This window comes from Sinohyriopsis cumingii, chromosome 1 (assembly GCF_028554795.1).
Source record: "Sinohyriopsis cumingii isolate HCF-2022 chromosome 1, ASM2855479v2, whole genome shotgun sequence".
In the NCBI taxonomy this organism is placed as follows: domain Eukaryota; kingdom Metazoa; phylum Mollusca; class Bivalvia; order Unionida; family Unionidae; genus Sinohyriopsis; species Sinohyriopsis cumingii.
This window is the reverse complement of record NC_142961.1, coordinates 174,725,747-174,741,591: the sequence shown is the minus strand read 5'-3', so window position 1 is coordinate 174,741,591 and position 15,845 is coordinate 174,725,747. Positions and strand designations below refer to the sequence as shown.

The following is a 15,845-nucleotide window of genomic DNA, read 5'->3' as shown; positions in this document are numbered from 1 at the left end:
CAATGTAACAGTTCTTTCTTGAGTCAGCATTATAATACTTGATAATGTGACAGTTCTTACTTAACTCACTACAGAATGGTTTGAATAGTAGTACTGTTATATTATACACAATGAGTAACAGTATATTTATGATTTTCAAGACTACAATAGAATGTTTTCACAGCCCTTTTTAAAGGAAAATTTGTTTTAAATTTATATTGGTTATTCAGACTTTACATACAGTCCACCAAATATATATTAGACGTGATGTGATGTGATTTTGATATTTAATGTAGCTTTAAAAAAATTTCAGTCATATTGCTACGATGTCTGCATTGTGCCAGTTTATAGTGATGTCTAGCACTGGGGCATCATGCGGCAGACATGTAGCATGATGTCCCACCTGGTCACATTATCCTGACACCAGGCCAACCAGTCCTAACACTAACCTCTTAATGCTGAACGCCAAGCGAGGCAGTTGTTAGTACCATTTTTGTAAGTCTCTGGTATAACTCCAGATATATAAGACCACAATGGCTGTGTTCACTTGGTCTCATTTATGTATATATCAGTAAATTATTTGTCTATTTATGATGATCAGCATATCATGGAGACCAAATCAAGGTCATTATACAACAATTATAATGTATGTACCATGTATACTTGCTTATAAATTGGATGCAACTGCACACTTCATAGACACATGTCTGGCATTGCAAAATGTGCCAGCAGATATGCAGATATGGGTCTGTGCAGTTTGTAAGGAGCAATCAATAGAAAAAACAACAGAGACATTGATTTGCTGGCACATTATGCAATGGCAGGTCAGGGTTTATGTCATTTGCAACTGGACCTGACTTGTCGTACAAATGATACGTTTTGTCAGCTTTTGGTGTTGACTTGAGTTCAGGTATATATGGTACCCATCCTCACCTGTAGGAAGACTGGTAATTAACATTTGTCTGTTGCTTGTTTGGTTCATCTTGCTTTAACATCATTTTTCAGCACATGATAGGTTATACATGGTGGCCAGTATATTTGGTGGAGGAAGAACCGAGAAGAACCACCAGCCCACAGAAAGCTACTGGCTAGCCTTCTCAAATGCACATGTTGGTTGAGCCCGAAACTTGAACCCATGCAGACAGAGGTGAGATGTCAGTGATCTGTAAAGGTGAGTGCCTTAGACCACTCAACCACCTGGGGCCCCAACATATGTCTGAGATTAACTATTTAGATTAGGATCTATTACATCCATTATGGAAATGAAAGAAAAGTAAGAAAGATCAATATGTGATCTTGACATTACATACTTTAAGATGAACATTAAAGATCTTTGACAAGAAACAGATTGCGTTTTTGTGATTGCCGTTTGTATTTGTTTGCTTCAGTATTATCATTGTACATTTTTTGCTTGTAAATTATTTAATCCAGGATTTTTTTCTAAAATGCTGGTACTGAACATTAGGAATGTGCCTTCCATCCTACCAAAACCCTTGCACTGCATGTGTAACCCATCCTACCAAACCCTTGCACTGCACGTGTAACCTATCCTACCAAAACCCTTGCACTGCATGTGTAACCCATCCTATCAAAAGCCTTGCACTGCATGTGTAACCTATCCTACCAAAACCCTTGCACTGCATGTGTAACCCATCCTATCAAAAGCCTTGCACTGCATGTGTAACCCATCCTATCAAAACCCTTGCACTGCACGTGTAACCTATCCTACCAAAACCCTTGCACTGCATGTGTAACCCATCCTATCAAAAGCCTTGCACTGCATGTGTAACCCATCCTACCAAAACCCTTGTACTGCATGTGCAACCCATCCTATCAAAAGCCTTGCACTGCATGTGTAACCCATCCTACCAAAACCCTTGCACTGCATGTGCAACCCATCCTACTGAAAGCCTTGCACTGCATGTGCAACCCATCCTACTGAAAGCCTTGCACTGCATGTGTAAGCCATCCTACTGAAAGCCTTGCACTGCATGTGTAACCCATCCTACCAAAAGCCTTGCACTGCATGTGTAACCCATCCTACCAAAACCCTTGCACTGCATGTGCAACCCGTCCTACTGAAAGCCTTGCACTGCATGTGTAAGCCATCCTACTGAAAGCCTTGCACTGCATGTGTAACCCATCCTGCCAAAACCCTTGCACTGCATGTGTAACCCATTCTACCAAAACCCTTGCACTGCATGTGTAAGCCATCCTACCAAAAGCCTTGCACTGCATGTGTAACCCATCCTACTGAAAGCCTTGCACTGCATGTGTAAGCCATCCTACTGAAAGCCTTGCACTGCATGTGTAACCCATCCTACCAAAACCCTTGCACTGCATGTGCAACCCATCCTACTGAAAGCCTTGTACTGCATGTGTAACCCATCCTACCAAAAGCCTTGCACTGCATGTGTAAGCCATCCTACTGAAAGCCTTGCACTGCATGTGTAACCCATCCTACTGAAAGCCTTGCACTGCATGTGTAACCCATCCTACCAAAAGCCTGGCACTGCATGTGTAACCCATCCTACCAAAAGCCTTGCACTGCATGTGTAAGCCATCCTACTGAAAGCCTTGCACTGCATGTGTAACCCATCCATCTGAAAGCCTTGCACTGCATGTGTAACCCATCCTACCAAAAGCCTGGCACTGCATGTGTAACCCATCCTACCAAAAACCTTGCACTGCATGTGTAAGCCATCCTACTGAAAGCCTTGCACTGCATGTGCAACCCATCCTACTGAAAGCCTTGCACTGCATGTGTAAGCCATCCTACCAAAAGCCTTGCACTGCATGTGCATCCTAGATAATGTTATAGGCACTTTTCATTATTTCTTGACAATGCATAGTAGAAACAGTCCTTTCTTCTGTCAAAAACAGTTTCTTTTCACATTTTTTTAATTGTAATAATTTTAATATTACTTGCACAGATAATATGATATGTTTTCCCAAACTTTTGACAATGGATTACTCTTTGTTTCTTCCAGCATGATAAATGATTGCAGACTGAACAGTGAGTTAGATCCAGTACCTCTTTGTATGATGCTGAGTATTTGATGATCACAGGAGTGGTCATTTATTGTGGTGAGAACAACTATATGCTGGCGAGTTTGTATGATACGTGTACTTACATGCTTGTACTTGCTTATTAGTCAAGTCCAACAGCAAGCAACATTGATCCTGATCTGCAGGTTAGTGTCTATGCTGGTTGTTCTACTTATTACTCCTAACAAACTACATACAGTCAGACCTGCTGTGCATTATGTGGCAGCAGATCTGGGTCTATGCAGTTGACTTGACTGAGCATATATGGCATGCTGACTAAGCAGTGATTTGGATACAGTACATTTGAATATTTGGTGACCAAACAGCATGGCCATTTACTGAGGTGAGAACTCTTCTATGTGCTGGAGTTCCATACAGTTCTCATGGTACTAACTCAGTTCCCATAGTAAACCAATGCAAACACCATGATATTAAAATTTCAATAACTTAATATTTTTGAGTGCTCATGATCAAACCAATATTTATCAGTATAAATGAAACCTGGATGTCAGCTTCTGTGTAGAGGAAAGGATATGAGCCAAGGACATTTTCTGGACCTGCACGTGTTTGAAACGTGTGCTTTCAATTCCGCACCAAAGAGTCAGTTGCTAATTTTAGTAATGAATGTTGCAAACTCAAGACTGTTAAACGACTGAAATTACATCAATAAAACAATGTCTCAATTTTTTTTTGCTTACAACTAGGATATGCTCTCAGAAGATTTTTTTTTCTAAAACATAACTTACATTATTAACCAATCCTGGTCAGCCAAACCCATATATACTCTATTTTATGTTAACCCATTTCCAGGCTGGTTCCTATTTTTCCATATCATTAGTACCGTGTGTCCTATATTCATCCTTGATTTTCTTTACAGCCCTAGGAATAGTAGTAGTTCAATACATAAGTAAGTAATGTGCATAGTTCTGCTTGTCAAAGATTGCATTAGTGAATATTAAATTATAGTGCAAGTTCATGTCCACCTAAAGAGCAATGGTGCATTTCAGGCAATATTTAAATATTTGAGCTTTATTTAAGAAAAGCAAAAAAAAATTATTAAAATAAAGCTGTCTAAAAAGAATCATCTTTATTAATATCACCATTTATCACTCTTCAATTTAATGCTACAGGAGTCAGTCTTGCACCTTTCAAGCCAGGAGTCAGACTTAATAACTACTGACCTTTGACTGGAGTAATTCTTGCACCTTTCAGTTCATGAGTCAGACACAATAACTACTGACATCTCAAACACTTCAGGTCAGAAGTCTGACATCTCACACCCTTCAGTTCAGGAGTCTGACATCTCACACCTTTCAGGTCATGAGTTGGACTAGATAACAATTGAGATATGGTAACTTATGAGGAAAGATTTGTATTTTTCTGGCAAAGTGTTGTGATGTTGTTATGGTAGTAGGCTTCTGTAACTGTCAGCAAGGTTAATAGGAAAATAAAATGGCTTTACCAAGGCTCGCTTGTTATTTTATATACAATATATATACTCAATTATAAGTCAGTCAGACTGCAAACAACAAAGATCCTGATCTGCTGTAGCATAATGTACCTCCAGATCAGGGCCTATGTTGTTTGTTCTACTGATTACTCCTGACAAATTGCATGGACCCAGATCTTCAGGTGCATTATGTGATGGTAGATCTGTGTCTGTGCAGTTTGCAGTTGGAATTGTCTTGTAAGTGTTATATATGGTAGTACTTTTGAGATGTTCATCAAAGGAGTTATGAGTGTATAGAGGGCTGTGTGCAACAAAAACCCCAAGAGAAGAATTCAGAAATAACTGGTACCACTTTTGAAGTTAATTAATGCAGTTTTGGCTAGTTTTTGCATCTCTTACACTCCAATATGTAAAGTAATTCCACCTGCATATATAAAGTCATAATTTTGCTCTGTCTACAGGGATTTTGAATAATTAGTCTGTCAGATTGTCACATGTGTTTATCTAGTGATGAAGATGTTGGGCAGGGCAAAGTGAAGGCTTTTCGAAAAATCTTTTTTCTTTTGGGTTGAATAAAAATTATGCCTATTTTGCAACTGACATATCTTCTCTTGAGCTATATATCTCTGCTTAGTCTTGTCATCCATGATCATACCAAATTATCAGAAATTTTCAAATGTGGTTCTTTTGGGACCCTAATAATTCAGCAAGTAATAACTTATTGTTTCATTGTCTTGAATGAAATGGAGAGAGAGGGAGAGAATAAATGGTGTGACTGTATGCAGTTATTTTGAGTTTTACCTAAAGTTAAGAAGATGAAATTAACACCATTGATTCCCTTCCCACTTTAGAATTGCATCCTACAGTGCTGAAAAATGGCATTAAACCCTAGATCAACAACAACAACATCCTACAGTGTCAAGAAGGTTTTCAGTCAACCTTGAGGAAAACTAAAATGTAGTACAGTTGGATAATCACATACCCTATTTAGGTACACTAAAAGGGTACATACCATTTTATCCATTACAATCAGCTACGCCTAAGTCATCTACTGTCTCAGTTTGTCTATTCTCATCTTGTTGACATCACTATTATTTCTTAATACAAGGACATCTTGTTAACTTGCAATTATTGCCAAGTATAAAGTCATTTCATTTCTTCATTTGAGAGAGAGAGAGAGAGAAAGAGAGAAAAAGAGAGAGATATGCAAATTCAACTGATTCAGTAAGTGATATTTTAATTGTTTTCTACGAAGCATGCATATTTTGGTGTTCTAATATGTTGTAATTTAGTATTTTGATTTAAAATTATGCATGAATTAAATTTGGAACAGGAATATCAGGCAAGGAAAAGGAATATCAAGCAAAGAAGAGGAAAATCAGACCAGAATATCAGAACTAAAGGAAATTAAAATAATTTTTTTACAGTATAAAAATAAAAATGGTATTGTTATCTTTGTACAATATAAAATCAAATTTGTGTTCTTATCTTGGTACAAAATACAAATCAAATGGTGTTCTTATCTTTGTACAGTATAAACATCTTTGTACAATATAAAATCAAATGGTGTTCTTATCTTGGTACAAAATAAAAATCAAATGGTGTTCTTATCTTGGTACAAAATACAAATCAAATGGTGTTCTTATCTTTGTATAGTATAAAAATCTTTATGCAATATCAAAATCAAATGGTGTTCCTTGTACAACATAAAAATCAAATGGTGTTTCTTGTACAACATAAAAATTAAATGGTGTTCTTTTCATTCAAGAATAAATAGCTATTCAGACAATTTCAGAGTGGACAGATGAATGCTGTTGACAAGTCAAGGGTAGATGAAATGGCACATTAGACAAGTTGAGACTGGATAAGTTGGGATCAGATAACTTGGAGAAAGCCCACCAGGGAAAGATGAAATGGGACTAATCGTAATGAAATGCCTTAGTTCATCACTGTTTTTATTTAAGATCAACAAAACATTTTGAGAAGTGTCTTCATGAAAACCCCATATTGACACCAGATTGGCACCATTTTCATTTAGGATTAACTAGACATAATAAGAATTCTTCCGGTGAAAACACCATATTGGTATGACTTTCAGTTCATGGGGAGTAGTGATAAGAATTTTAAGATGGTCACTGTGGCAGCCATATTTAACCTCACATTGGCACCATTTTCATTTAGGACTAACTAGACATGATACAAAGACTTTTGGCAAAAAGCCCATGTCAGTATGACTTTCCATTCAGGACAACTATTTAAACATAAGAAGTATTTCAGTGAAAACCTCATGTTGACTTTGAACATCCATTCATGGTGATTAGCAATAGAAAGATTTTCAAGATGGACACTGTGCAGCAGTCATATTGGATGTCAGATCGGCATCAATTTCACTAAGGACCAACTTGACATAAGGAGTCTTTTCATAAAAAACACATGTTGATATGACCATCCATTCAGGAGGAGTAGATATTACAATATTTTCAAGATAGCTGCCATGGTGGCCATATTGGATTTCAGACAGCAATATTTTTATTTAGGACCAACAAGACATCCTAAGAAATTTTTTTAGTGTAATCTCCATGTTGATATGACCATCCAATTAGGACAATTAGCAATAACAAGATTTTTCAAGATGGTCACTATGGTGACCATATTTGTTGTCCAAGCAGCACCATTATCATTTAGGACCAACTAGACCATGTGATGAATATGTGTTTAAAGTTTTATGGCAATCCTCCTCATAGTTTAGAAGGAAACAAAATAACAAGCTTGTGCTAATGGACAATGGGCAAAAATAATCCTATAAGCACTTCTGATCTATGATGAACTGAGATAAAAAGAGTCTCCTTTTTCAATGTACCCATCACTAATAGCACCTTTGCAATACACCCATCACATATGACACCTTTGCAATGCACTCATCACTAATAACCTCTTTGCAATGTACCCATCACTAATAAATTCTTTGCAATGCACCCATCACTAATAGCACCTTTGCAATACACCCATCACATATGACACCTTTGCAATGTACCCATCACTAATAAACTCTTTGCAATGTACCCATCACTACTAAACTCTTGCAATGTACCCATCATTAATAAACTCTTTGCAATGCACTCATCACATACGACACCTTTGCAATGTACCCATCACTAATAGCCCCATTGCAATGTACCCATCACAAATAGCACCTTTGTAATACAACCATTGGATTCAGACAATGTGGGTATGTAAGAACGCTTGCCAGTAGCTTCTCGTGGGTCGGTGGTTCTTTCCAGGGTTTTCCCAGGTTCTTCATCTAATATTAATACTGGCTGCCATGTATAGCTTATCATGTGCTGAAAAATGGCATTAAACCCTACAACAACAACAATACACCCATCACTAATAACCCCATTGCCATGCGCCCATCACTAATAACCCAGTTTCAATGTACACATCACTAATAACCCTTTTGCAATGCACCCATCACTAATAGCACCTTTGCAATGCACCCATCACCAATAACTTCTTTGCAATATACCCATCACTAATAACCTCTTTGCAATGTACCCATCACTAATAACCCCATTGCAATGCACCCATCACCAATAACCCAGTTGGAATGTACCCATCACTAATACCCTGGTTGCAATTGACCCATCATTAATAACCCTTTTTCAGTGCGGTCATCACTAATAACCTCTTTGCAATATACCCATTACTAATAACCTCTTTGCAGTGTACCCATCACTAACAACCTCATTGCAATATACCCATCACTAATAGCACCTTTGCAATGCACCCATCACTAAACACCCCTTTGCAATATACCCATCACTAATAACCTCTTTGCAATGTACCCATCACTAATAACCTCTTTGCATTGCATTCATCACTAATAACCCCATTGCAATGCACCCATGACTATTAACCCATTTGGAATGTACCCATCACTAATAACCTGGTTGCAATTGACCCATCATTAATAACTTTTTTCAGTGCACTCATCACTAATAACCTCTTTGCAATATACCCATCACTAATAACCTCTTTGCAGTGTACCCATCACTAACAACCTCATTGCAATGTACCCATCACTACTAGCACCTTTGCAATACACCCATCACAAAAAACACTTTTGCAATGCACCCATTGCTAATAAGATCTTTGCATTTTACCAATCACTAACAACCTCTTTGCAATGCACTTGTCACTAATAACCCCATTGCATTATGCACCCATCACTAATAACCCAGTTGCAATGTACCCATCACTTATTACCCTTTTGCAATGCATCCATCATTAATAACGTCTTTTCTATGCACTCATCACTAATAACCCCATTGCAATGCACCCATCACTAATAACCCAGTTGCAATGTACCCATCACTAATTACCCTTTTGCAATGCACCCATCACTAATAACCTGATTGCAATGTACCCATCTCAGTTAACCATTTTGCAGTGCACCCATCACTAATAACCTCTTTGCAATGTACCCATCACTAATTACCTTATTGCAATGCACCTGTCACTAATTACCCCATTTGCAATGTACCAATCACTAACAATCCCTATGCAATGTATCCATCATTGAAAATACCTTTGCATGTATCCATCACTAATAACCCCTTTGTAATGTACTCATCACTGATAACCCCATTGCAATTTACCCATCACTTATAACCTCTTTGCAATGCACCCATCAGTAATAACCTCATTGCAATGTACCCCATCACTAATAATCCCTTTGCAATGTACCCATCACTAAAAAAACCTTTGCATGTACCCAACACTAATAACCACTTTGTAATGCACTCCTCACTACAAACCTCATTGCAATGCACCAATCACTAATAACCTTTTTGCAGTGCACCCATCATTAATAACCTCTTTGCAATGCACTCATCACTAATAACTCCAATGCAATGTTCCCATCATTAATAATCCTTTTGAAATGCACTCATCACTAATAACCTCTTTGCAATGTATCAATCACTAATAACCTCTTTGCAATGCCCCCATCACTATTAACCCCTTTGCAATGTACCCATCATTAATAACCCTTTTGCAGTGAACCCATCACTAATAACTCTTTTGCAATGCACTCATCACTAATAACCTTATTGCAATGTACCCATCACTAACGACTCAAGCTGGTCTTCAAAACTTGTTCCAAGTTTTGCTCTGGCCTTTTTCTTTTGAAGGGGAGGCACATTTTTGCCTGTGTCTGTACATCCCATATTTAATTGTTTCTTTTCAGTAACTTTTGAAGGACTTGATGAGAAAATTATATAAGTCAACTTTGATTATTACATTTTTCTGTCATAAATTATGTTTCCTCATTAACTTCCCATTTTTCTTGGCATTATGAATTTGGTTTCCACTTACTAACTTTTAAAGAACTTCATAGATTGAAACCAAATTTGGCTGACGGCATACTATTAGAAAAATCTATGTGTTGTCACCTTTTTCTGTCAGAGTTGGACTGAGTTATGTCCTGTCATTGACATGGGGGTTTGCCTTTACATCAGAAATTTTGATTTGCCTGTTAATGTTTGTAGAACTTGATAAATGAAACCATATTTGATATGAGGTTTGACATGACCAAGACCTTGGTTGAGTGTGACTACTGTAAGATATAAGATAAGAACTGGATACCAAACTTGGTACAGGTTTTACTATCCTAAAAACCTTTGATCTTCATCATTACACATACCACCTTGCTTACAGTGGGAACTTGTTGATTTTGCCCTGCCTGACTGTCCATCCATGGACATCTATTGACCTATGGAGACTGGTCAATTTTAGGTAGACAAATTAAATTTAGTAGCCATGTTTATATACCTACACATGATCTGGTTAGATTTTCATGCTATTGATTCAATTTTTCCATTTGTTATAAATTTATGAACTTTCCAGACTTTTGGTGAAACTTGGTGCTTATGTTTGTATGCATGTGAATAGGACCTCTATAGATTTGAATGCTACAAATTAATTTTGTTGTTTTTAATTAAAATATTATTGTATTGAAATTTTTTATCTTGTGCATTCTTTGGTGAAGGAATTTTTTTGTGCAGTTCTTGATTATACCATTTTAGTAGAACTTTTAGTTTGCACCATGTATCCATTATTGTGCTGACCTTTAAACCCTAATACTTACCTACATTATGTTGCTAATGACCTGCAAAGAAAGCACTTGACACAGATGAAATAGGATAGTCATGTTAGTGTGGGTAAATAAATGACCTGGTGATATTTTTATATCACTAAAACATATATTCCAGTGTTTTTAAATGAACTTTTGAACACTTGGGGATTTGGAGTTTGTTTCAACCACAGAAGAAAATGGTAATACATGTCTTGTAAATGCAGATTTAGTTCTATGAATAATTGATGGCCTTTTCATTTACTTAGAATTTTTCATTTACAGCTTGTACCTAGGTCCTTCTGATGCTATATTATCAGTGATGGCACCTCGACACATTTCTAGTATTTATTTAATCCAGTTGTACTTCTTGTATAGTTCTACTGATCCAGATCATGCAAGCTTTTGGTATGGTCCTGCATCTGTCATGCATTATTTTTAGTATAATCCTGCATCTGTCATGCATTATTTTTTGGTATGGTCCTGCATCTGTCATGCATTATTTTTTAGTATGGTCCTGCATCTGTCATGCATTATTTTTTTAGTATGGTCCTGCATCTGTTGTGCATTTTTGTTTGTATGGTCCTGCATCTGTCATGCATTATTTTTTAGTATAATCCTGCATCTGTCATGCATTATATTTTGGTATGGTCCTGCATCTGTCATGCATTATTTTTTGGTATGGTCCTGCATCTGTCATGCATTATTTTTTAGTATGGTCCTGCATCTGTCATGCATTACTTTTTAGTATGGTCCTGCATCTGTTGTGCATTTTTGTTTGTATGGTCCTGCATCTGTCATGCATTATTTTTTAGTATAATCATGCATCTGTCATGCATTAATTTTTGGTATGGTCCTGCATCTGTCATGCATTATTTTTTTAGTATGGTCCTGCATCTGTAATGCATTACTTTTTAGTATGGTCCTGCATCTGTCATGCATTATATTTTAGTATGGTCCTGCATCTGTCATGCATTATTTTTTGGTATGGTCCTGCATCTGTCATGCGTTATTTTTTAGTATGGCCCTGCATCTGTTGTGCATTTTTTTGGGTATGGTCCTGCATCTGTCATGCATTATTTTTTCTTTTATCTTCATTAAATATTGATCATTGCCTCATTAGAAGGAGCATTTCACAACAGATTTTGGTTAAAATTACCCCAATAAGGTATATTGCAACATAGATTTTGATCAAACCTACCTCATTTGGGTGTATTTCTTCACAGGTCTTTGTTAAAATTACATACCTAGATAATTTATTTCCTCACAAATTATACATCAACTTACCTCACTAGAGGGTGTATGATTGTATAATTTCACCACAGATTTTGGTTAACCTTACCTCGCTAGAGGGTGTATGATTTTGTAATTTACCAGATTTTGGTTAACCTTACCTCACTAGAGGGTGTATGATTGTGTAATTTACCAGATTTTGGTTAACCTTACCTCACTAGAGGGTGTATTTCACCATAGGTTATGGATGAACTTAACTCTCTAGACAGTGATATTATATTTCACCACAGATTTTGGTAAATAGGTTAATGTACCCTAGATCTGCAGTACATTTTATTCTGAAGTTCATTATTTTGTGGAGATGGTCAAGGTGTTGGATATCTTTCGTTATTTATGACCAACTCATACTCTTCAGATGTTTAGCATATGATTGTCTGAGCTCATTTTCACCATTTTCAAAAAAGATTTGGATCACAATTTGGCTTCTGTCATTGAGTACTCACACAAACTTTTGTATACACATCACATCTTTAGATATTGATGCAGTGATGATGTGGCATACAGATGCTTGTTAAACACTCTGAGACTGATTTATTAAAACATTTTGATCAAGCTTGTTATGTATGCATATGCCATCAAGATCACAAAAACATATTAATGAGGTCATGTGATTCTTGGAGCTTACATATACAGTATCCCGTTATGATAATGATGTGTATTATAATGAGTCCACCAAATAACAAAGTACATGATACAGAACTCCCATTCTATAATGCTGTCTATGGAAGTCATACAGTATATGAGTATTGTAGTGAATCTACCAAATAACAAAGTACACGATACAGAACTCCCACTCGATAATGCTGTCTATGGGAGTTGTAGAGTATACTGTATTGTAGTGAGTCCACCAAATAACAAAGTTCATGATACAGAACTCCCACTCGAAAATGCTGTCTATGGGAGTCATGGAGTATACTGTATTGTAGTGAATCCACCAAATAACAAAGTGCATGATACAGAACTCCCATTCGATAATGCTGTCTATGGGAGTCATAGAGTATACTATATTGTAGCAAGTCCACCAAATAACAAAGTACATGATACAGAACTCCTGCTTGATAATGCTGTCTGTGGGAGTCATAGAATATATTGCAATGTAGTGAGTCCATCTTATAATGAAAGTAATGGATACAAGATTCCCTCATTCTGATGCTGTCCATTCAAGACATAAAATAAACTGCACATGATCAAGACCACCTTATAATGAAGTATGTGATAAATATAATTTGAGTACCAGTTAATGAAATAGTTTCCATGACCATACCTACTTAATATAACAGAAACTGTGTTATAAAACAAAGGTATCATTGTATTCATATGCTAGCTGTAAGGCAAGGTGTTTCATATTATGGCAATGTTTGTCCATCCATCTGGTCAAATGCATCAAGAAAAAGAAACCTGTTTATTTGGGAGTTGAAAGGTCATGGTTATTATGACACCAACAAGGAAATTAGTTTGTGAAAATACAGTACATGTAGCTTGAATTGTAGACCACATATATCTCTCTTGATACCTTGCAAGCAGTGAGTTCCATTAATATTAACTGTGGCATAAGCAAGGGAGACTTTTGGTTAACTCTGTGTGTGTGTGTGTGTGTGTGTGTGTGTGCGTGCGTGCGTGTGTGCGTGTGTGCGTGTGTGTTAATTGACCTACACACCTATGAATCAAATGGAATTTAATATGGATATAATTTCTAAAGAAGTAATTTAAAGTCCATAATAGACAAACTATGAATATAAATTAAGTTGACATGCCGTAATCATTTTAGTGGTGAGTCAGCAAAGTTGCCTCCAGTTCAGTATGAAAGTGTTTGTATCAATCATATGCAAACAAATGAGTGACAGCATCATAGCACTAATTGTACTTATTTATACCACCTGAGCTGAACTCCTCAATATATTGGCTCTGACTAATTCCTCAAGATAGTAATGTTAAATGTAAATTCCTCAATACATTGGGTCAGGCTTATTCCTCAAGAGAGTAATGTTGAATGTAAATTCCTCAGCACATTGGCTCTTGCTCATTCATCATGATAGTAATGTTAAATGCCAACTCATCAATACCTAAGCTCTGGCTAATTCTTCAGGATAGTAATGTTAAATGCCAATTCATCTATACATTGCTCTGGGTAATTCTTCAGGATAGTAATGTTGAATATCAGCATAAACTACTTTGTCAATTTTACATGGCATGTGCATGAGGAAATTTGTATTTGCTAATAACCACAGTAGACATGTAAGTTGCATGGTTGTGGAACACTACATCTGAATCAGGAATAATAAAAATAAAACAAGAAAGAGAAAGGCAGATGACATTTCATTGAAATTCAAAAAAATTTAAATAAAGATACAGATGCAGTTTTTAAAGAACTGTTGTAGATAAACAGTAGGCAAACACTGAGGGGTTGCTGACATTGTGTCATCTGAGAAAAAAATCAGTCTTTTCCCCCACACTTGGACACTGTTTTGTTATGAGCTTCTTTCATATATCACAAATGGTTGGGACTAATTTTTCTGATGATGAGATTGTATGTCAAAGGACGATTAAGCTGTCACTAGATTTAAAAATAGCCAGCTTAACATGATAGGTAGAGTTATTACAACACGCTTGTTTCTTTTTATCCTTTTGATCTCATGACAGTCTTGATGCCAAGTCATTAGACTTAAAACAAAGCCATCTTGTGTCAGCATAAGTGTTTACATGCAGATATTTTCATATATTTTTCATTTAATCCACATTAATACCTAGTGATGTCAAGTTTCTATAAATTCCTATCAATTTCCTTTACTTTTCCTAGTGTTTGTTCAAATTCTTGTAAATTCCTATACATTTCCTTTACTTTTTCTAGTGTTTGTTCAAATTCTTGTAAATTCCTTCATTTCCAAATATTACCTTGTCTGAAATGTTGAAATTAGCAATAATACTTGGTGATGCCCTATGAAAAAGCAATTTTTGATTTTTTTTCTTCTTTCTTCTAAATAATAAATCACTTGAACATTTGCTGGAAGTGATAGCTGGTTATAACAGTAATCCATCAAATACATGACACAGTTCCTTAAATTATCCCAAGGACTCAGTTATATTGTTATAGCTTTTTCCAATCTATAGTTGAGCAATGAATACATTGGAAAATGAGGTTCTTAAATTTACTTCACATAACAGTTTTAAGAAATCTTTCGAAGTAAAATAAAAAAATGTTTGTATGGGTACCAGAAAAACTTTCTATTTTATTTTTCATTTGTGTGATTAATAGAAGGATTAATACGTATTCCATGATCTTCTATTAAATCCTTGTGATGCAGTGGATAAACTGTTTTCTACTTTTTTTTATAATCTCCTAATTATACTAGGCCTAGGGTGACATTGTTTCAAAATCTTCAGGGAAAGTGCTTGAAGAGCATACACTTTGTGTGGTAATTAAAGACTTGATGTCTTTCCAAAGCATTGACATAATTCTGCTAATGTTACTTCATATGGTACTAGTATACAGGTGTTTAGAATATTCAGTTAAAAAAAAGATCCATACTTGAAGATGTATATATTATTTGGACAACTGATAGTATGACTGTTAAATCTTGTAAGAGTACTTGTACTTAATCATTAGTATTAGTTGTAAATTATTTTATTGATATGCGAATTTCGAACAAAAAGAGCTTTTGTCTACTTCATGCCCAAGTCACATTAGGAGAGGGTGTCTAATGCCATATGGAATTCGCTTAATGCCCAAACCATCGAAAAATAGACAAATTGATATGTTTACATTTGTATTAATGTACCTTATATACTTGCTTATAAAATGGCAAACAACTGAGATCCTGATCTGGCATAGTATAATGTTGTAGTATAATGTTGTAGTATAATGTTCCAGCAGATCAGGGTCTATATTGTTGTTTGTTCTACTTATTACTCCTAACATACTGCACAGACCCAGATCATCTGGCA

The 15,845-nt window shown here is 36.0% G+C and overlaps 1 long non-coding RNA gene across 1 annotated transcript in view; it reads left to right on the top strand.

Annotated features, from left to right (window-relative positions):
- Window positions 1–584: 584 nt before the first annotated feature.
- The window catches only part of LOC149808413 (uncharacterized), a 35,558-nt gene continuing 20,297 nt past the window's right edge, over window positions 585–15,845 (top strand). Inside the window, exons 1-2 of the long non-coding RNA XR_016419816.1 lie at window positions 585–1,150; window positions 2,970–3,173. This is a non-coding gene — a long non-coding RNA (uncharacterized LOC149808413). The remainder of the gene's footprint in view (window positions 1,151–2,969; window positions 3,174–15,845) is intronic.